Genomic DNA, 22,150 nt, shown 5'->3' on the forward strand with positions numbered 1-22,150 from the left:
TGTGTCCAAGACAGACAAGTGACTCGGGAGAGAAACTGAAGAGAGGTCGCTGGGAATCAAATCCACAGCCAAGTTCTCTTTCTCTAGTACTTAGGCGCATGCAATATAAAGCACCCAGCCTTCGAGGAATGGCCACCTGGTTCAAGAGGAGCTTCCCACGAAGAGCGAGATCTCCTTGCCCTGCAATCCTGGTCCCACATCCTCTGCAGAGAACTTCCGTTCTTTCTGGGCATTCAGTCACCGGAGGTTTATGAAAGAACCAGGCAGGGAGGTAGGTACACAGCAGGTCCTTTGTACCCACAGCTCCTCATACGCAGTTTCAACAAACCACAGATTTTTTTTTTAAAGTTCTGTCTGCACCGAGCCTGGGCCTTCCTTCTCTCCACGGCCTTCCTTATATAATACAACCACCCAGGTTGACACCAGAGCTGTCCCTCCCGGCAGTTTCAACCAACCTCAGAGATGACCGAGTTTTGCTGCTGACCAGCTGTAGCTAGATCGGAAGTTGCGATTTCGAAATGACAACAAACAAGAAAGTTAAGAACAAATGGTATGCCCTGCGTGGGTGGGACTGATTCCTGATGGCGTCTTGGGACCCCTTTTCTATGCTGCCTCTCACTGCTCTGAGTCGGATTCCAGCTGTGTGCATGTTCCCAGCCTCTCCTCTCAGCTGCAGTGAATGTGATCCGTCTTACTGGCTTTGGAGCCTGTCCTGAAATTAGCTCTTGTAGACCAGGCTGGCCTCTAACTCACAGAGATCCGCCTGCCTCTGCCTCCCGAGTGCTGCACTTAAAGGCGTGCACCACCCCCTCCTGGCAAGCTAAGGTTTCAAGGACAGCATTCAGATACATTGTTAGCCTCTTGGGACCCCTTCTCTCGGCTAACCTCACTGCTGTGAGGCAGAGTCCAACCGTGGGCTCGTTCTTAGTCTCCCCTCTCAGCTGCAGTGAACACGATCCATCTTACCTATGGGCTGTGATAAGCTAAGGGCAGCAAGCCACATCCCAGCCATAATTTGCTAAGAGGGATAAACTGTAGTAAAGCTTTCAATGTAGTTTCTTCCCAGTGCTGCTTACGGTGTGGTTTTACCCACTTTTCCACAACACTGTCTAAACTCTAAAATTGCGCCTCACAATACACAGTCCCAAAAGCTCCATTCTGGCTTAGCCCCTGACTCTCGATGACTGGGCTCCAATATCCTCGTCCTCTGGTGAGCTCTTATATACTTACTCTAAGGGGCGATGATTGAGGATCACCTTTGAACAGCTGTATGTAAATCAAAGCCAGAGATGGGAGGCAAGAGGTAAAATCATGGAGTATAAAAAGCAGTGGACTCGAGGGAGGGCTAAGCAGCTTCCCAAGAAGAAGCAGAAGGGATAACCACTAAGACTGGCACATGGTTTCTCCCCGAAGGGGTTCATGGCTAGAGGCCTGGGAAGTGGGATCTTTAAGGACCCGAGTCCCATAGGTCATGGTCTATAAGGAAAACCTACCACATTGTTCTGCCAAGTGAATTCAGCAATAAAACAACTGCAGAAGACATATTGCTCTAACCTCTCGTCAGAGAGGCTTTGTGAGGCAGATGGTAGTTAACACAGAAGTCCCCAACTGGATGCTGTGCAGACAGCGAGAGACCTTGAATCACTCAGCCCTCAATGGGCTGTCTCCATCAAACCACAAACCACTCCCAGGGCAGCGGGGCTGATGCACCTGGGAACTCACAGAGACTGTGGCAGCGTGGACAAGGTCTGCTCAGGTCGGAGCCAGGCAAAATTCCAGGACAGAGACGAGGAAATGGGGCAAAGTCTCAGCCTTGGCCAAGAAGCTATTTGCAATTGATGCCTGGTAGGAAAGGGGAAATCCGTTTTTTCCACTGCAGCATCCCTGGCTATATTAATCACGGTCCAGGCAAGGGCCAAAGTTCAGGAGTAGTTGGCCGGTGGAAGTCAGAATCGAGGTTTATTTGGTTTTTCTTTGCTTTCTCTCTCTCTTTTTTTTTTTTTGTTCTGTTTTGTTTGGGGGTTCTGGGGGTGAGGGTGTTTGAGAGAGAGAGAGAGAGAGAGAGAGAGAGAGAGAGAGGGAGAGAGAGAGAGAGAGAAGTTGGGTGGGAAGGGAGATAGAGGAGCAGCTGGGAGAAGCAGGCAGAAGGAAAGAATATGGTTAAAATGTATTGTATAAAACCCTCAGGGGGGAAATGTGTTCATAAAGAACTGAAGAAGTAATTTAGGTCCTCAAGGACACTGACTGCCCCTGCAAGGGACTGACATCACTATCATGGGACAACAGTTGGCTCCCAAGAGAGGTTTGTTATAATAGAGTGAGCCCAGACCCTCACCCCCCCCCCCCCCCCCCCCCCCCCCCCCCCCCCCCCGTGGCTTCCAGTCTCAATATGCTTTTCTTGCCTGAATCACATGCCTTCTCCATGGTACCATCTGCCTTAATACAACTCAGTAAGGGCCCATGACAGACCTGGCTGGTGAATCTCCAGCCTCCAAACCAGTGCTTCCTGGAATGTGCCTGGCGTCCCCAGACCCCATCTGTCCTAGGTGAGCATTTCAGCTATAATGCTCCAGGAGAGTCGAGCCGTCCAGGGGTCCACCCGGGCTCACCACTGAACTTGTGCAAGTCGTGTGGATGCTACGGACTTGGTTTTCCACCATCCAGCGTGGTGAGAGGCCGATTTTTAATCTTCTCTGTTGCGCTCGACAATTTCCGGGAGAGTTTTCCAACAGTTAAAACCCAGTCTCTCGGTATGGGACTTACTGATGAATGCAGGGCCTCGTGCAGACTAAATACAAGCTGTGCCGCTAAGCTATGCCTCCTCCAGCCTCTGATTTTCTAATAGTCAACTACAATCGAGAATATCTGAAAGCTTCCATCTCTCAGCAACACCCTCTGGTCTTTAGTCACTCGGAGTTCATCTACTTAGCATATTGGGCATGTAAACACAGCCCCTGGTACCTGCACACTGGGTGTGTAAACGTAGCCTCTGGTACCTGCACAATGGGTGTGTTAACCCATCCCCTAGTACTTATACAGGATGTGTTAACATAGCCCCTGGTACTTGCACATTGAATGTGTTTATGCAGCCCCTTGTGTCTACTTGCACACTGGGTGTGTTAACACAGCCCTTGGTACTTGCACACAGAGTGTGTTAACACAGCCCCTAGTACTTGCACACTGGATATGTTTTTCACACCTGGTGGAGTCTCTGACTGTGAGTGTCCCTGACCGATCCCCTCTCTAGGATACCACGTGACACCTCAGGAGGAGGACTTGGGCAATGCCCACCAGTCCATTGGTTCTAAAGACAGAAGTGTGTTTTCCATTAACCGCAGAGAACAGCGGTGAGCCTGGGACGGTGTGAGAGTCAGGGAAAGAAGCCTGCCGCAGACTCTGTGCCCCCCCCCCCCAGTGGATCCCAGTTCTCCTCACGCAGTACAGCGTACGACATCAGAATAGTCTTGTTCACGCCAAGCTAGGGAAATTACTTGGACCTCTGCCAGCCTCTGGCAAGCAAAGGTCCCATCTCCTGCCATTCATGAGCTGATCTCAGCCTTGATATCTGGATCCCCAAATTCCTTCCCTCATCAAATGTTAACTAAGCCATTCTATAGTAGACCTTGTGTTAATTTGGTGGTCAAAGGCTATTTGGAAAGAGAAAGTGTGATTCAAACCAAATAAAGACTGGGCATATTGGTGCATGCCTTTAACCACAGGCAGGTATATCCCTCTGAACTCAAGGCCAGCCTGGTCTATGTATTGAGCTTTAGGACAGTCGAGGCTACAGAGAGAGAGAGAGTGTTTCTCAAAAAAAACTAAGCACAAACAAACAACCAAAAACCCAAACTAAGGCGCTGCGTGACAGAGGACTAGAACCGACACTGAAGATGAAGGGGAAAGGCGTTGTGATTTAAGTCATTTGTTCACGTGGCAGAGCCTTATCGTGAATTATCGCTCAGGGGCCACTGATCAGCTGGGAGTTGATTGGTCTACAGAGCAGCTGAAGCCACTTCCTGCTCTGTGCCCTGCCGGACAAGCTTTGTGGTGGTGCTTTTCCTTTTAACCCATCTCCGACAAAAACACTTGCTTTTGTCATTTTATACTAAAATATGCACGCCCAGAAAGCATATATGTGCATGTATATATACATACACGCATGAACATATTTATATGCTTATATATGGTACTAGTTCCCCATGTTTTGTGAAAACGTCATTTAAAGCCAAGACACGAGTAGCAAGTGGAGCAATTCCTTCCTACGTGTGGTGCGCAGAATCTGAGTACAGACGTTAGCAACAAATTGTAGAACCTGGAACCTTGGGCATCCCGATATGGAAGAAACCAAGAAAACAAGTGCCACGGTGTTGGGGCTCCATCCAAGCGCACACAGGCCCTTTCTCTCCATCTAGGGAGAGGTTAGGGTGCCTTCAAAGACTTTCAAGGTTTCTCCCATGCCTAGAGTCTGCAGTCCTTCAGCTGCAGGTGATTAACCTGTTTGGTCAGATCCCAGGTCTCCCCAGGCAGGTATAATAGAAAAGATGCCAGAACTACAACTACAGCTGCCGAGAGCCTGGGATCTCTCAGAGAAATCCCACTTTAGTGACCAGGGGCCTGTAGGTATAAGGCAGAGCAATTGGAGCAGGGAAATTGTGACAAACTTTGTGTCTGGTTTATCTTTGGGAAAACGGTGTGGGACAGGTCCACTCCTACAATCCTCTTGCTGCAGAAGGCTCGGAACAAAGGGGGCCGACCGCATACTTAGCACTCAGCTCACTGGCCAGCTATGGTTGCTCCTCATTCGCAGAAAAAAAAAAAATCGTAATGACCTGTTTGTCCACAAGGGGGCAGAGTTGACTTTCCTTTGGCACTTAAAAAAAAAAACCGCCAAAAGGTTGCTTGGTTTTCTACAGCTGTTTTTTTTTTTTCTTTTCTTTTTTCTGATAAAGCCCTTTTGCTCTAGATGATGGCATAATCAAAGGACTCCCTTTTTTAAAAAAAGTGTTGTGTTGTGAATGGTATCCGCCCCCCACCCCCCACCCTGCTTTCTTTCTTGGTGATCTTGTTAATAATATACAGAAAATTTACTGATTTTCGTGTTGAATTTGGTCAGTGAATTTTTACTTTGCTGAAGGCCTAAGAGTTTTCTGGCGGGATGAGAAGCCCACTCGGAAGACACAATCCTCAACACAACTTGGAAAAGACTAAGAAAATGACTGTAATATCACAATATCAAACCATATAAGAGAGAGAGAAATGCTTAAAACTGTGTCCATCCCACTGAATTATCACCAGGGGTTGTAGAACAGGAAATGACAAAACTAATGTAGCATGTCATGTAGCCACCACAGGAGGAAACCATGGGCCTCATGGTAAAATATAAATAATAGAAATGGGTTAATTTAAGAGCTAGCTAGAATATGCTTAAGCTATTGGCCAAGCAGTGTTTTAATTAATACAGTCTGTGTGATTATTTCAGGTCTGAGCAGCCCAGAATGAAAGAGCAGCCTCCACCAACTGGCTTTCATGTCAGAAAGAGTGACAATTGAGACTCTGGTCCCCTGTTGACTCAGTCACCTGACAAGATGCTGTGTCACCAAAACTTACAGGGAATTGGAGGTTCATGAAAGCTACGGGCTTGTGCCAGGGGCATGGTGGTCAGTGAGTGTCTCTTCACCAGGGTCCCTGGGCTTTCATTCTGGATGGGGGTCCTTCCCCCACCCCAAGCTGCCTTGGCTTCTTTTCTATGTGTGATTGTCAACTGTTGGAACGCAGCCATTGTGAGCTCTGAAAACTCTTCCTTTCTTTGCAAGAAAGTCTCTTCTTAGGCTGCCCTGGGCCACGTGAAGGTCCGACCAGCCCCCAAAGTGTTTTCTCTTGTCTCCACTTTATTCTGCATTAAATTTGAAGGGCAACGAATCCGAGTGAACTTTCAGCCTAAGAAATGCCCTAGCTTATATGTGGCCTGTTATCTACACTACTGGGAGCCCCCTCGGCTACTACTCTCAAAGACAAACAGCTTGGTGCACGGCAGTGAATGTGTAACCAATTCCTGCAGTACCAGCTGTATGGCCACCCAGGTGCTCAACCGCTTGGTCACTCAGTGCCCAGGGCTTGTGTTAGTACTTCCCTATGGTATTTTAAACTCATTCACTCATTGTATTAAATACATTGTGATCAGCTACTGTGGGTGAAATTTTCTTATAAAGAAGAAGGAAACAGAGCCAAATGTATTTTATTTTCATAAATTTCCTGAGAATCTAATGTTAAAATCAGCCAATTTTTATCGATTCTTACTCTGAGCCAGAGGCCAGAGCCACTAAGAAGTGGGTTTGTTTTGATGCTGTGAATTTTGCATAAACCCTGTGAATGAAATCCCCTTCTGGCACTATTGTGTTCATGAGGACGGCGTGTGCCTGGTCCAGAGTCACTCAACAGCAGGTGGCAGCAACGGCCCTGCCTTCGAGAAGCACAGGACTTCTCTACTCAGCTCCAGTAAATATGGGAGGAGTTGAGATGGGTTTTATTATTATTATTATTTATTATTATTATTATTAATGGTTAATTGTTTGAAGTAAGGACTGTGTGAGCCACTGTGCTCATACATAGGTCAGAGGAGACTTACAAGAGTCTAAGGGTCCTGGAGTTTAAAGTTGGGTCATTAGACTTGTCAGCAAGCACCTTTACTGGCTCATCCATCTTGCCAGCCCTGAGTCTGTTTTGTGTCTAATTGTGCAGTTTTCTTTCTTGTTCCTTTTTCTTTCTTTCTTTCTTTCTTTCTTTCTTTCTTTCTTTCTTTCTTTCTTTCTTTCTTTCTTTCTCTTCTTCTTCTTCTTCTTCTTCTTCTTCTTCTTCTTCTTCTTCTTCTTCTTCTTCTTCTTCTTCTTCTTCNTTCTTTCTTTCTCTTCTTCTTCTTCTTCTTCTTCTTCTTCTTCTTCTTCTTCTTCTTCTTCTTCTTCTTCTTCTTCTTCTTCTTCTTCTTTTGGCTAGTCTCAAACTTGTGAGTTCATGTGTTCATGTGATCCTCCTGCATCAGCTTCCCAAGGAACTGGGATTTTAAGTGTGCACAATCAACATGCAGCAAGAACATGTAGTACTTATGCATTACAAACTGCTCAGTTCTAAAGCCAGATGGTTAGAGCTTGCCTCCAATTGACAACTCAGTGCGGAGGGACCCAAAACAAGGGGGCAATAGCTTTTTTCTGAACAGGTGAGGCAGAACCTCCTCAGGGGAGTGCCACTCAAAGGGAGCGTTATAGGAAGAAATAAATTAGACCATGGAGACCCAGAAATTCAAGGCAACAGGCAGAACAGCAGTCCAGGGAGCAGCAGAGCCAAGCCCTTGTTCGTGGCGGTGTGAGCTGTGCAGCTGGACAGGAGGTGCAGCCAGTGCAGAGGGGCATTCTGACCAGGCTGAGTGTTCTGCAGGAATCTGAAATGGCTCTCAGTTCTTTCTAAGAAGGTGATTTCGTTGACTTCTGTGGGAGACAGTGACAAATGACCCAGTGCCTGGGAAATCAAAAGCTGGGGAAGACAGGCGTAAGCTTTGGTCAGTTGGGGGTATTTGGAGGGAAAGAAACCAAACTCTTGAGGTGGTGGTGGTGGGAGAATGAAACTAGTGCCTGGCTTGGCCACACGCAAAGGATGTATTCATCAATGTGTGACATCAACAACCGTAGACCCTCCCTCTAGCGTTAGACTTTTGTGTCCAGGGCAAGAGTGGACGTTGCTGAAGACTCAGAAGTATTGATCTCCATGCTGACCTTCTGTGAACCCCAACACTTTTGAGGTTTCAGCGTGTCACCAATGCAGGGACGCTGAGCAGAAGTGAGTTGTGTAGACCAGGTGGGAGAATTCTAAATTCACTCTTGTCCTTCCCAGGCAAGCATAGAGCATGCTCCGTAAGCACCCATCATTCCAGAAGGATTCTGAGTCTGTTTGCCCCTACTTGCCCCAACCCCCACTAAGTCACAAGAGCACAGCAGGACAAGATGATCCCGCTGGAGCTGAAATCACAGCCTTCGATACCATTCATGTTGGCACGCCCATAGAGAGGCAGCCACTGTGCCTGTCAACACTACTGGAAACAGCTAGGAGCAGGTCCCCTGGGATGGCCTCCAGCCCACACGGCATTCCACAGAGGGCAGGAGGTCAGTTATAGAAGGCAGGCTGGCAATGGCCCAAACCTGGCTGCCAGCCTCAGGAACCCGTCCCACACACTCCTGATCCTCAGCCAGGAAGACTCCTGTGATAGAAATACAAGAGAGCTGGATCTTTGTCCCCGATGGAGACCATAAGTCCTTGCAGGAGAAAACATCTATATACATGTTAAACCAAAGTCACACATTTAGACCAGCCTTGACGGCAGGAAACAGCTCTATTGAGATTGTATGGCCATGTTACTTCCGGAAACCAAGTTTAAATGCTAAGAGAGGGTTTCAGTTGCACAGAAGAGATCAGCGGGAAGGTTGAGTGTGTGTGTGTGTGTGTGTGTGTGTGTGTGTGTGTGTGTGTGTGTGTGTGTTGTAAGGAGACAGAAAAAGTTAGTGTCCCTTGCAGGTTACAACCCATCAAAGCAAGGTTAGTTAGATTACTCTTTCTCTAATGACTGACACACAGGACAGCCACTTATTTCCCAAAGGAATTTCTTTGCAGAATCCTTTCTTCCCGAAGTCTAAGTACATACACCACCTATGGCAGAACAAAGTCAGGCCATAAGGCACTCCTTGGCTCCCTGCAAGCCCTTAGTTGAGTCCCAGCAAGGACCCCTTACTCTTGCTTGCCCTGCCCTGGCATATCTACTTGATTGCTGTTTCAGCCCTGTGTTCTACAAGCTCATCCGACCCATTACTTTGTTCTAAGGTATAGTTCATGAGCTATGGCTTAGGAAGTCTCTCTGAGATGTCGTCATCAACATCCCTTCTCTCTCATAGGCTCAGGTACCTTTCACTGGGGAATTTGGCCTGAGGGCACCTGGATGCTCTGTCAAAGTCCTTTTAAAGAAGTATAAGCATCCTGACCTGAAGTCAGGCAGGACAGTCACTGGTTTCCCACCCCTTGGGAAACTCCTCTGTCTGCTCTCACTTCGTCCGATTCTGCATTTTCATTCAAACAAGATCATTCCCCAATACACACACACACACACACACAGGCACACACGAGTGAAACTGTGCCAAATTGTGTGTGATGGCTGAGGTCCCCTCCTAGCAGGGAAACAACAGCACAGCTTGAAAGTGCCCAAACAGAAGTCTGCTTGATGTGCTAAAAGGTATTATTTCCAGAGTGGCTCTCTCAAAGGAGCGGGAACTTCTCTGGGAAGGAAACGGCTTGACTAGTGCAATGTACGTATGTGCATGTAGATGCTCACGTACTAGAGAGACCTCAAAACCAGCAGTCAGTGTGAAATAGGCTATCACGTTAATGACAAATGATCTCAAAGCAGTATGGCTGATAGTAGCAAGCCTTAGCCTCTTGCTCCCAACTCGGAGGGTCAGTGGGCTTTGCTGCTCTTGACCCCCAGGCTGTTAGCTCGCTTTAGCTATGTTCCTTGTGTGTCCAGATCTGGGGACTGGCAGACTGCTCGGGGCCTGCTTTCCTTATGACAATGACAGAAACAATAGAGGGTAGAGGAGAAACCACAGTGCATCTGAAGGACTTGTCCCCAAACTGGCCTGATGTCCCTTCTGTCCACCTTCTCCTAGCCAGAGAGGACTGTTTGACCAGGTTCAGCATCAGCAAGCCAGGGTGAAGAAGGGAACGGACTCAGCCACCGTACAATGACACAGAGGTCTCAGGGGCATGGCAAGGGCTCAGAGGTAGGTTTGGGGACAGGACAATGGGGACACAAGTGTTAGAGGATGAGTTAAGGGAGATTGGGACTGACTGTGACAGGCATTGCTACCTTGCCAAGGACAGTGGCTTTTATCGTGTAGGCAGCGGAATGACACTTAGGGGTAGGACATGGCTTGGCCATGTTTTTCTTTGCTCCGGTTGCTCCAAGGAACACAAGAGCATGTGGTGGCTGAACGGAAATCACTGCCTGCTGCCAGGGACAAGCAGAAGCCTTGGGGACAGGTCTGGGCTCTTGGCCAGTGTCACTCTGGGTATGCATGTCACCTACAAACTTAGCTCTGACTGGGCTCATAGATTAACTGAGCTCCCCGAGGGTGCGTAAGGAGCTCCAAGGGTAAGGGCTGGAAGCACCGCACTCTCCATAAAACTAAGTGCTCAGTCAGAGAGAACCTTGCACTTCAACCTCGGTCCCTCTTAACTAGAGGATCAGTTTCCACACTGATAAAACAGTTTTTGTTCCTGCACTTCCTAGACTTTGAGCCAGGATGAAGTAATGTAGGCCAAATTGGAATGACTAATGAATATTCGTAACACTTGAATTGTTCTTTTTCTCTTTTGCAGTACTGAGGACCCAATCAGGTCCTTCCATACCCCAGGCACTGAGCTATACCCCCACGTTCTATTCCATTTTCCTATGGAGATACGGTCTTGCTAAATAACCTAGATAGGCCTTCAACTCCTCCTGCCTCAATTTCCCAAGTAACTAGGGTTCCAGGCTTGCAGGCCAGGCCCACTAATCACCCCTTATATGGGGATGTAAGATGCTTACATGGAGGTTCGCTCTAGGGGAAGCCAAGGGAAAGGTACTCTTCTAGTGAGCTAACCCTGGACAGATGGTCCTTGACTCTAAGTTCACAACAACAACGAAGAAGTACACACTCACAGAGCAGCTTAGAAAACCTTTCTTATTATGTAGCTCTAGCTGGCCTGTAACTTACTATGTAGACCAGGCTGGCCTGGCACTCAGAAAGACCATCCTGTCTGCTAAAAGTCCTGAGGTTAAATGTGTGTACCTCTATATCCAGCCAGGCTTTAACTTTTGAATTTATGTCTTTGTCCATGCCGGTCTTCTCTCCAGATGCTGCACAGGGCAGCAAGCTGCAACCCTCAGTCAACCCTGTGGTCGTCGAGGAAACGGTCCATACTCCAGAGTGCTCTGTCTGTCAACCGTGATGTCCCTCAGGTTAGACACGGAGCACTTTCAGCATACTTTCCTGAATGATGCATGTCCTTATCAGGATTTGGTCTCATGGTGAGTCTAGAAGCAGCTGTGGGCTTTGTGGTCCTAGCCCCAGCAGGGACACCAATGAAAAAGCCACCAAGCATGGCTCCCGGAGATGAGGAGAAGACCCCAGTGCTCACACCACCAGCAAAGCTGAGCACCGAGACTCCTCATCTTTAGCAAAATCAAGGCAGTACCAGCAGCAACTGTGCGAAAATTGATTGCTGATTACCAGACCCCGAGGGGCTAGGAGAGAAAGCCCCTAGGAGATGTCATAAGGGGACTACCAAACAGCCCCTGTCGCTGTGATGGCATTTCCACAGGCAGGAGGAGTGACTAGGAGCTCACCTTGCTTGGCTCCTTTGGAATGAGATAAAATGTAATGACCTTTCCTCCACTCCATGCACTTGAGAAACGAATGACGTGGGCTGAGGGTGTGGATAGGGGTCTTAAGCTTCGGGCATGGTAGATCCTGAAAAAGGAATTAACGGAGAGGAGGAAGGGCGTGGCAGGAGCTCAGTTGGTGCTGTAGAAGTGTAAAGTGTTGGGAGTACTCATTTCAGCTAAAAATAACCTTGGGAAAGGAGACACCCTGAAGTGGAGTTTGTTTGTCTATTTTGCATCTGACAACGGAGAGAGCCCCAGAGAGATACCTTGGCCAGTTGCAGATGGAGACTTATTCGATTCTGGACCTGCCAGTGGGAGCATCAGGTTCCTCAAGTGGACTCATTCTTGGAGAGACAGGCTGGAAGCTAACGCTGAAAGCCAATAGCGTCAGCTGGTTTGGATGCCAGGTTAGCGCATCTTCAGGAAGCTGGATCATTCCCAGAGGTGGCGAGTGCAGAAGGTCAGCTCACCATCCCGGGGATGCCTGCTTGCAGCAAGCAAGCTCTGACCCATTGTGGCCAGGTAAAAGCATAAGATGCGGACTGCTGGAATTATCTGAACAGCAGTCGGGAAATAGATTTCCAACCCTGATACTTTGATGACTTAATGTTTGTCTGTGTGTGGGTGTGAGCACATGCGTGTTTGTCTGTGTGTGGGTGCGAGCACATACGTGCAAATGCTCAGAGATGGAGGCTTCGGGCTTCCCAGAGCTGCAGTTCCAGGCAGTGGTTCTTGTCCCGTGTGTACAGCAGGGCCTAGGGGAGGACCCCAAACTCAGGTCCTCTGGAAAAAGCAGTAAATTCTCTTAACCACTGAGCCATCTCTCCAGCCCCCTCATATTGATCTTTTATGTGTCGAAGCATGGGGAATAGTTACAAATAAAAAGAAACCACAAACAGACCATTGGTTTCTACTTTACGTTAGCACAAATTAAAGTTATGTCTGAGAGTTCTGTTGTCTTATTTCAGGCCACTAATGTATATGGAGCACAGTAGGTTTCCCTGAACATTCTGGACACGGCTAGGCACTGCCTGAACTGGGACTCACTGGCTTTGCCGCTGAGGCCATGAGGCGCTAAGGGACCCCAAGTCTGGCACTGGGATTCCAGAGATTCCAAGTAGGCTGTAAAAGTAGGAGCCAAGATGAGAAAGTATCTCGCAAACGAGGCAATGTTGACACACGAAACATCAGCAAAGAAGACGTGACAGCAAGTGGGTGAACACTTTGCGTGCTGACGAGGCTCAGGAGGGAGACCGAGGAGAAAGGCGGGTACTCGATTTTCACAATCCATCACTTGCCACCTGCCGATACCTTTGCTGTCCAGCTGATTAGACTCACACTCAAGGTGAAGGACGGGCTCAGGGGAAGAGCATCCGGGGTCTTTCTTGTTGTATGTGCTGGTGGGAAACCCCAGTGCGATGAGGAGCGGACAGAGCGAGACTTCAGTAGTGACACATTTGATGTGGGAATCTACTCGCCAGGTGTTTGTCATCCGGGAATGCGAGAGCCAACATGGCAGTGTGGTTTCCTTCTCCTGTAGTGTCTGGCACAATGATTTAGTGCCTTTTGATTTCTCATGAATAGAACAGATCCATTTTTGCCTTTGGATCTCTGCTATTTCACCTCTAAAGTCTCCTCTGATTCTCCCACAAGTCTAGGGGAAGGTAGAGCCGGCACCTCTTAGCACATTCAACCCGTTAGACCACAGGATCCCAGCCCACCCCCATTCTGACCACCTCTCACGTCTGAGCAGCCCAGACACTCGATTCCCAGTATAAGTCAGCTATCAACAATGTTATCGTGATTGAGTTTGATCAAGTTTTCGTCCAAGGACCCTGTGTGCCAGACTCGGTTGCAAGCGCTCGTAGGAGCATCTCATGTCCCGCTGGAGGGGCCTGTAACACCTGTGCTCTTTCAAGGTAAAGATTCCAGAGGCAATGGACTCACTCCAGGTCTCCGGGCTAGCGTCAGGAGAAGCTGCAGAGCACCACACATCAGGCCTCCTCCTGCTCTCCAGACCATTCTCTCTGGACAACTCAGAAAGGACTCCTACTGTGCCCTCGGTGACCACGTCTGCCCTCCGTTTCCTTTTCAGACATGTCAAGAGCACATAATTGACAGGAAAAGTGACTCCTGGGCTGAGAGCCAGCAGCTCCTCTGGGGGCAGTGCCATTGGCCAGGCTGGCACACAGGAACACGTGCTCCAGTCTCTCCGCGCTGGAGCAGCTGTCGAGTACACAGCCTTTGACATGACCTTTTGGGATCCTCACTAACCCTCTCCGGGCAGTTGTTTTCCGTGAGTTCTTGTGATAGGGATTTCCACACAAGAGTTTTTATTTTTCCATGTAAAAAAAAAAAAAAAGCATATTTTTACTAAATATTTACAATATAAGAGATGAATTATTTGTTTAGTTTCCAGTTTCATCTCTGATTTTTCTGTAAGCTTACCTATCTGTTGTACATCAAGACCTCAGAATGGAGAGATTGGGTAATTTGCATTGAGATCTCTGCTGTCAAATGGGCCATAGAAATACTGTTTAGCTTTCAGACTGCTTATGTCTTGGCTGGGGATAAAGCGAGGTGGATATACAAAAGCCACAATCAGGACACTGGGATCAAAACCACTTAGATGTTTATCTGGGATAAATCCTTAGAAATATTATTCCTCGGGAAAACAGTGTGGGTTGGGGCAGCGTGTACACTTGTGTGATGTGTAATATGGGAGGTTGAAAGGGAACTCCAGATAGTTGTGGTGGTTTGAATAAAGATGCCCCATATAGACTCTTATATGTGAACACTTGGCCCCCCATTGGTGGAACTCTTTGGGAAGGATTAGGAAGTGTGGCCTTCTTAGAGGAAGTACGTCACTGGGGTGGGTTTAGAGGTTTCAGAAGCTGGTGCCATTCCCAAATTATCTTTCTCTGCCTTGTGACTGTTGTCCCAACAGGTAAGCTCTCAGCTGCTGCTCCACCCCCATGCCTGTCTGTCTGCTGCCGTGCCCCCTACCATGATAGTCACAGACCCTAACTCCCTGGAACTATGAGCCCCAATAAACATCTGTTATAAGTTGCCTTGGTCGTGGTGTCTCTTCACAGCAGTAGGAAAGTAACTAGGACCATAGTGCGTAGAGGTGGTAAGTGAGCCAAGTGCATGAACTATGTGTTGAGAGTCCTTCACTCCAGTAGTAGGTCTGACTGTGTGTGCCTGGTTTGGGGGACAGGACAGTGCAGGGGGGGGCGCTAATAAAAGGAGACAACATATATCCAGGTCAGTGGTGCTGGCAGGCATCTCCCTGAACTCCTCACATCTCTGTGAGCAGAGGGCAGGGTAGAGAATAGGCCTTGGAATGTTTTCTGTCCTGGGATCTGGTGCCCCATGTGACCCTGGTTGACAGATATTGATCAAAACTGCCAGTTGGATACTAACTCCTCATTCCTGATCATTAAACTGCAAAGGGCTTCAAACTGGGAGAACAAAGAGTGCAGCCAGCCAGCCCCAGACTGCTCAAAATATCTTCCCCAGGGTCCCTCGCTAGGTAGCAGGCTGCCCTTTCCAAGAATGTGTTTATCAAAAAGGCAACTGGAAACTTTGCTTTCCTAAGAACTCTGCTAACTGCGCAACTGGAGATAGCCACACACTGCTCCTCTTTGGAGAAGGGAGGGTCACTATTTATAATACCGTCTAGGTCCATCACCTCTCCTCTGAGGCTTAAAGGTTAGGACACATCCATTTGCCCCTCCCTGTCGTGAGTGGCCTTGGATGCACCCACTGCAGCAAGAACCCCAAACACTTCCTTATAGGTGCAGGTTTCTTGTTCAGCACTGTGAGGAGCTCCCAGAAGCAGCTGCTCGGGGTGTATTCCTGGGGCTTTTAAGAGCTGTGCACCTCCAGAAAAGAACTTGCCTGGCTTGTACTGCAAGATGCAGGCAAGACACAAAAGGACAGCAAGCATGATTCCATAGTGAAATTTTTATCTCCCAACTAGGGCTTCAATTGGGTCCTTCAATTTTTTAGGGGGAAAGGGGGGGGGGAAATGAATGTTTTAACCAAGTGGGTGTCCTGCCACTTCAAATTTAAATTCTCAGCCCGGCTCAGTGTGCTATTCTCAAGCCAGGGTATATGAAATTGCAACAGGAAAACAAAACCGGAAATTAAAAAACTGCAAAGCCACCCAAATCAGCACACGTTCGCTCTGCCCTTCTGGTTCACCTCAAAATGCAGTCATAAACTGGTTGGGTTTCCATGTGCACACTGGCTTCTTCTAGAAAAATCCTAAACCCTCCAGAAGTCTATCCTCTCTGCCCACAGGCCCTGTTGCAGAATGCCCCTCCTCACCCCATCCCTGGATCTGAAGCTGCTCCCCCATGCCTGGATCTGAAGGTGCCTCCTCCCCTCCCCGTATCTGAAGGGGCCTCACACACAGCTCGTCACCTCTGAAGCACCTTGAGCAAAGCCGCCAGATGAGAGCTCCCAGCAGCCAGCTGCCGCTGAAGGGACCACGAGTGCAGAGTTGTGAAAGCCGGGCCCCAGATAACGGGCAGGGCGGAGGCATTGCCTTTCTGAGGAGAGGTCAGCCTACCTTGCAGTAAAACTGCATCTGAAAATAGGAAGGGCGTGTGGCGTTCGAGGAGGCTCTGTGGAGAGCTGGTACTGTGCCAGTGTGCCCCAGAAGTCCCAAAGTATAAAGTATGAAAGCTCAACTTTCCCGAATAAGAAATCACACTAAAAATCTCACCTCATCTCTGGCCCTGAATTAGTTACTTTCATATTGCTGTGGCAAAATACCCTGACTATGACAATCTATAGACAAAAGAGTTATTTGGGTTTATGATTCTAGCAGGATTAGAGTTCAAGACGGTGAAGCAGAGTTATGGCGTCTGGAGCTGGGAACTGAGAGCTCACATCTTCAACCAAAGCAGGAAGCAGACACTGGGAACTAGAAATGGTATTAGTCTTTAAACTCTCAAAGTTCACCTTCAGGGACATCTTCTAGAGCCATGTCGGTGGGAGGGGGCATTTGATTCAAACCACCACTGACGGCTGTTTCGTCTGAGATGATGCCTTAGACTCCAGTCTAGGGACTGGGCAGCCTTCCAAGTCAAGGGTTTTGGAGTCAGCCAAACCTGACCTTGAAGTTCAACCCTTGTCACTTCCAACACAGTCCTGATCAGTTTCCTTGATTTCCCCAAGCCTGTTTCTATAAATGTGAGTCCTATAGTCACATACGTCGTACGTTTGAATGTTACGAGGTGCGGTCTTGTTGGAGTGGGTCTTGTTGGAGAACGTGTATTACTGTGAAGGTGGGCTTTGAGGTCTTACATGCTCAAGCTACACTCAGTATGACACACAATCTCCTTCTGCTGTCTGCAGATCAAGAAGTAGAATTCTCAGCTCTGCCTTCATACCACCATCTCCCCCATGATGACAATGGGCTAAAACTCTGAAACCGTAAGCCAGCCCCAATTAAATGTCTTCTTTTATAAAAGTTGCCATGGTCCTGGGTCTCCTCAAAGCAATAAAACCCTAACTAAAGCAATGCAAAAAAGGAAACCATTAACAAATTGAAGGGTCGGGCTGGAAAGATGGCTCAGTTGGTGAATGTGTCTGCCACTAACCCTGGCAGCCAGAGCTCTATCCTAGAAGCCACAAGGTGGAAAGAGCTCCTGAAGTTTCCCTCAGTCTCTTAGCAACATGTACGCTCAGTAGTACATGTCCGTGGTTGAGTTTGCATGCACATGTACACAAGACGTTAACTTTTGTTATGCTTTTGTTACGTTGAAGATTGACCAATCTATGGAAAGAACTCATGTCCCGTGGTACTTAGGCATAGTAAGCACTCCACGTTGCCATCTTTTTTGACACAGAGACAAGCTTCCTGCTCCAGGTCAACCATTTTCCTCTCCTGTCTCCAGAGCGAGTGCATAGTCGAGAGGTAGAGTACTTACCTAGCATGCTTGAGGCCCTGGGCTTGATTTTTAGCATTGTAAAAGATGCAGAAGCTTCAGCTTGGAATGTCATCATTCAGTCATTCATTCCTTCTTTAATTGAGAGTCTCCCTCTGTAGCTCAGGCTGATCTCTCTGTGTGGTTCAGGCTACATGGAAATTTGAAGCAATCTGCCTGCCTCAATCTTCCAAGTGCTATACTGGCAAGTGTGACGCCCCCTCCCCAGGTTCAGTCCAGGAATATTTATTTTTAAGAATATTTTAGAGTTTGATCCTAAAAATACATTCTTAAACCTTGAGGAAATGGAAGTTTTAGCTCTTAAAATACTTCTCAAATACAGTAAAGGAATTTTATGTCCAATTAAACCTGAGTTAAAATAACAGAAATGAAAAAGGGTTTTCTTTCTGAAGGTAATTTGGGTTTATATAAAATGAGTGAGTAAGAGTTGCTAGAACTCTAAGGAAAAGGAGGTATTTATACAAAGACCTCTGAAGCCTTGAAGTTTACAAATTAATCAAAGATGAAGGATTTAATTTTTAAAAATATCTGTAACATAAAAGCAGTGAGTGAAGCCAATAGGGAAAGTAAATTGCAAGAAACAGAAAATGCATAGACATTTGAAAATAGCTCAGTATTATGCTGAGAAGGGAAGATTGTGTACTCACCGAACAACCAAAGAATTCACTCTTTAAGAAAGCATTCAATACCAAACTAGAGTTCTATACAAATAAAACTAATAGTAGAGGTGAACATTTCCGTTAGACATTTGGGAATTTAAAATAGAGGGGAAAAATCCAGAATTTAAAAATAGAAACATGTTGGCTGAGGACATCATCAAGATGGTTGCATCTATTGACTTACTCACCACCATCTTGATTAGTGACGTCGTCATGAAAGTGGTAACAATCGTATGATTTCACCATCATCTTGGCCAATGGACTCACAGAGCAGGAATCAAAATAGTGGCACCCATAAAACTTCTCAGTCCCACTGAACCCTCAGAAGATCACTGTATCCCCTTTATATTAGATTAAGGAAGCAACGGGAGACCTCGTGGCATTTTGTTGCTGTTGTTTGTTTTAGTTTTTTGTTTGTTTTGATCTCATTTTGATGCATTATTTTACATGACATGTTTACTGTTTTCTAGAGGGAAATTTCAAAGTTTTTCTAGCCACGTGCCTTCAACACTAGCCAAGTAGCCAAGAAAACTGATAGTTTGAAATTGCTAGACTGGGAAAGCGCTTGTGAGTTTGCAAGAGCCTGAGAGCTGAGTCTTGGGAAAACACAGATTCCCCAGGAGAGCCAGAAGAATCAACTGCCAGGTGCTAGACCAGCTGCTGTCAGAGGCAGCTAACAACAGCTGGAGGAGGCAGAGAGCCTGTTTGGGTTGGAAGCTGCAGAGGCAGCCCTTTCTGGGTCTCAAGGCCTTCTCTCGCAGCCTCACATGTCCAAGTCTGTTTTTCTCTTGCTGAGATACTTAAGACTCCTTTGCTCCATGCTTATCTACCCTTGTTTCTGCCCCACTGTACCCTGGGAACTTTCTAGTTGCTGTGGCATATTAATTCTACAGAAAAAGAACATTCGGATATCATCTCTTTCCACGTTATTTCCGATGTTTTCTGTTTTCTCTGTCCTAGAGTCTCTACACTATGGGTACTTAATCTAAATCGTGTGCAGTGAATTCCACTATGGCCTTTCTAACCCTCGCAGCTAGACTGATAGGAAGCTACCTTTAAAGGGGGGATTTCACCCCCAGTGCTATGTTTGTCTCACATTTAGATTGAAAAATAAAATAGGGATTGACAGATTATAAATTGGAAGAAAATCCTCAAAGGGAGTGTTTAAAGGAAATATCAGAAGTTTAACTTACAAAAATCCTCCCTAAACTACACAATTATTAAATTGACTTGCCATGTAAAGTTCAAGATATATATATATCCACTCCAAGTTTTGGTGGATGATAGATCCAACACAAGCAGGTTAAAAATCACCCAGACTACATACAGCACATACAGAGACCATTCATTAAGGTCACAGGAAATTAAAAAGTCACATGTATAGGAGCAAACAACCCTAAGGGACTCTGACTTCTCCATGGTTGCTAACAAAGGAGAGAATGCAGAGAGCCAGGCCCACACTGGTGTAGGATTTACCCAGTAAGTACCCGGGAAGAGATCTCCAGCAGATGCTATAGAGAAAGAAACCATAATGATTCTAATATATCTTCTTCTGCCTTAAAGATGAATAGTTTCACTTCAAGACTCCTCTAAGCTGCATCCTCACTGTTGTAAAACAGCACCAAGTGTGTAAAACAGTGCATGGCAGGTCGGTCCAAACCTTGACAGACGAGTTTGAATGTGGAGTTGAGATAAAGGAATGGGAAGAAAGAATAGGAAAGACAAAGAGACAGAAAGACAGAAAGAGAAAGGGTTGGGGGAGAGGGAGAGAGACAAAAGGCTGCCACCTCAGAGAGAATAGCAGAAAGGAAGAGAGAAGGGAATGGGCGGAGCTTGTCTCTTAAAGGGACTTTTGCACCTGCGTACAGATCAGGACCCTGGGTTGGCTAGGGTACTGCCTGAGTACATCATGCTAGATGCCAGGGCAGGCCAGCATAATGCCTGAATGCTGACGCTTACCCTTTGGGATTTCTTTCATTCACAGACTTTATGAAAGAAATATCTATACTTTTTGGCACATGGGTCTGGCCCAGATAGAAACTAGAGAACAAAAGGAAGTCTCTACGGAAATGAATAATCAAAGTTATATATTGTCCTACAACTTAACGTCTGCACAGGACGAGGGTACTTATTTAACTTTTCAAGTTGTCTGCTTCCATTGGAAGATGCGCACAGCTGATTGTGAGTGCTGACTTGGGGTCATCCCAAGTGGTCTTAAACACCCAGCAAGAAAGTATAACCAAAAACTAAAATGATGAGCATGCTGCTTTTTGTCTGTCTGTCTGTCTGTCTGTCTGTCTGTCTGTCTTTAACGCTCTGAGGAATCACACTCCTCAGTCATTAGATTTAAAACTATATGGATTCTTATTTAGAATATTCCTCACTAGTGATTTCCTTCTTTATAAGAAAATTACTGCCCAGGAATAAGACAGATCTTGGCTCAATTCAATACCTACTTGCAGTCAAAAGAGACAAGGCCGCAATTATTTTAATCTAAAAAATCAAATGATGGTTGTTAGGTTTCAAACCCAGGACAAATGGTTAGCTAAGGGTCTTATTAGCGTGTCAAAGTGGACTCTGGCTGCCAGGTTCTCCCAGCACCCCTCAGTCCCTACCTGGTACAAGGCTCCTCCAACACCAGGCACACCCTGCGTCCTTATCCAGAACTCTCCAGGTTCTGGGCTGGGTTTTGCCTTCCCCTAGCTCCTCTGGCCCCTGTATAACTCATACATTTTGACTACCCCATTCTCTTGGCCCAGAGCACCCCTCTTGCTTGGTTGCTCCTCTTTGTTTTCTCTCTTCTTCTCTTCTCTCATGGCCAGCTCAGACTGGCTACATTCAGTTTGGACTCTCCTAGATATCTCTGTCTCTTCCCCTTTCTGTATCCTTTCTCAAATCTACAGTGAACCTTCTCCTCCAACATACCTAGGAGCAGCCAGGTCCTCCTTTTCTGTTTCTCTTTTTCACTCAATGGTTAAATGTCTTTTCTTTGTCCCTCTCTGGAAACCATCCGAGAGGAACCTCACACTGCTTCTAGTCAACCCAACCACTTTCAACACACCTGAAAACACTTCTTGTTTTCATTGCTGTCTATCAGCCTTGAAGGTCAAAAGGACAATGAGGAGTAGCCTAGCAAGTGGATGCTCTTGCTTGCCCATCAAGCAGACTTTGATTAACTTTTAGAAATACCCTGCGTTCTAGTCTCTCCTGGCTACCTCTCTTGAATTCTGACGTTAATAACTTTTACTGTTAACCTCTCCCCAACATCTCTTTTCAGACACCAGTCAAAGACTTCCTTTCCTCCCTACATCTGACAGTTGGGATCTTGTAGATGGGCCCTCTGGAACAGTACCCCCAAACAGCCCTTCTTAGCACCCCACATTCAGTTGGGAAAAGCCAGATCATTCATCTCCCCAACTGCACAATGGCACTGAGGGTTACATCTCCAGATGGATACGGGGAGCAGAGAAGAAGGGGGAGATTGATAAGAACAGGAAGTAGAAATTAGCTGGGTGGCTTAGAATAAAAAGATCCCAAAGCGAAGTTTCTCTCTTGATTAAAAGTTAAAAATGCCCTCATGGCTTTTGGCAGTGTCATCCTTGCCAGAGACCAAATGTGCCTAATGTGATTTGGGAAGCTTTGATTTCTGGTCTTATTTCCCTCTAAGGGAGGCCAATGGTTAGAGGAGCAGTTAGAGAAAACTCCTAATCAGTAGAGTAGGTCTGAGTGGAGACCTAACATTCCAACCTGGCAGGTCACTCTCCAAGCCAAAGGACCACCCCTAGGACAGTGGGCTCATCTTAAGTCACGCTAAAGGAATAGTTGGAATAATTAATTCCTTGTACTTAATAATTATCTCTGGTTTATTAAGTCAGTTATTATTAAACAATCCTCGCCACCGCTCTCCCACCACACACACACACACACACACACACACACACACACACACACACCACACAGCAATTTCTTATTCCAAGACATGACAAAGAGAGTCAACGTCTTAATGAGTTTGAAGAAAAGTGTGTTTAAAACTCAGAGGAGGGATTTGTAAGAAATATTAAATGTGT

Source organism: Alexandromys fortis, unplaced genomic scaffold (genome assembly GCF_014885135.2).
Source record: "Alexandromys fortis isolate MF-2015 unplaced genomic scaffold, M_Fortis_MF-2015_v1.1 scaffold_20, whole genome shotgun sequence".
Classification (NCBI taxonomy): Eukaryota; Metazoa; Chordata; class Mammalia; order Rodentia; family Cricetidae; genus Alexandromys; species Alexandromys fortis.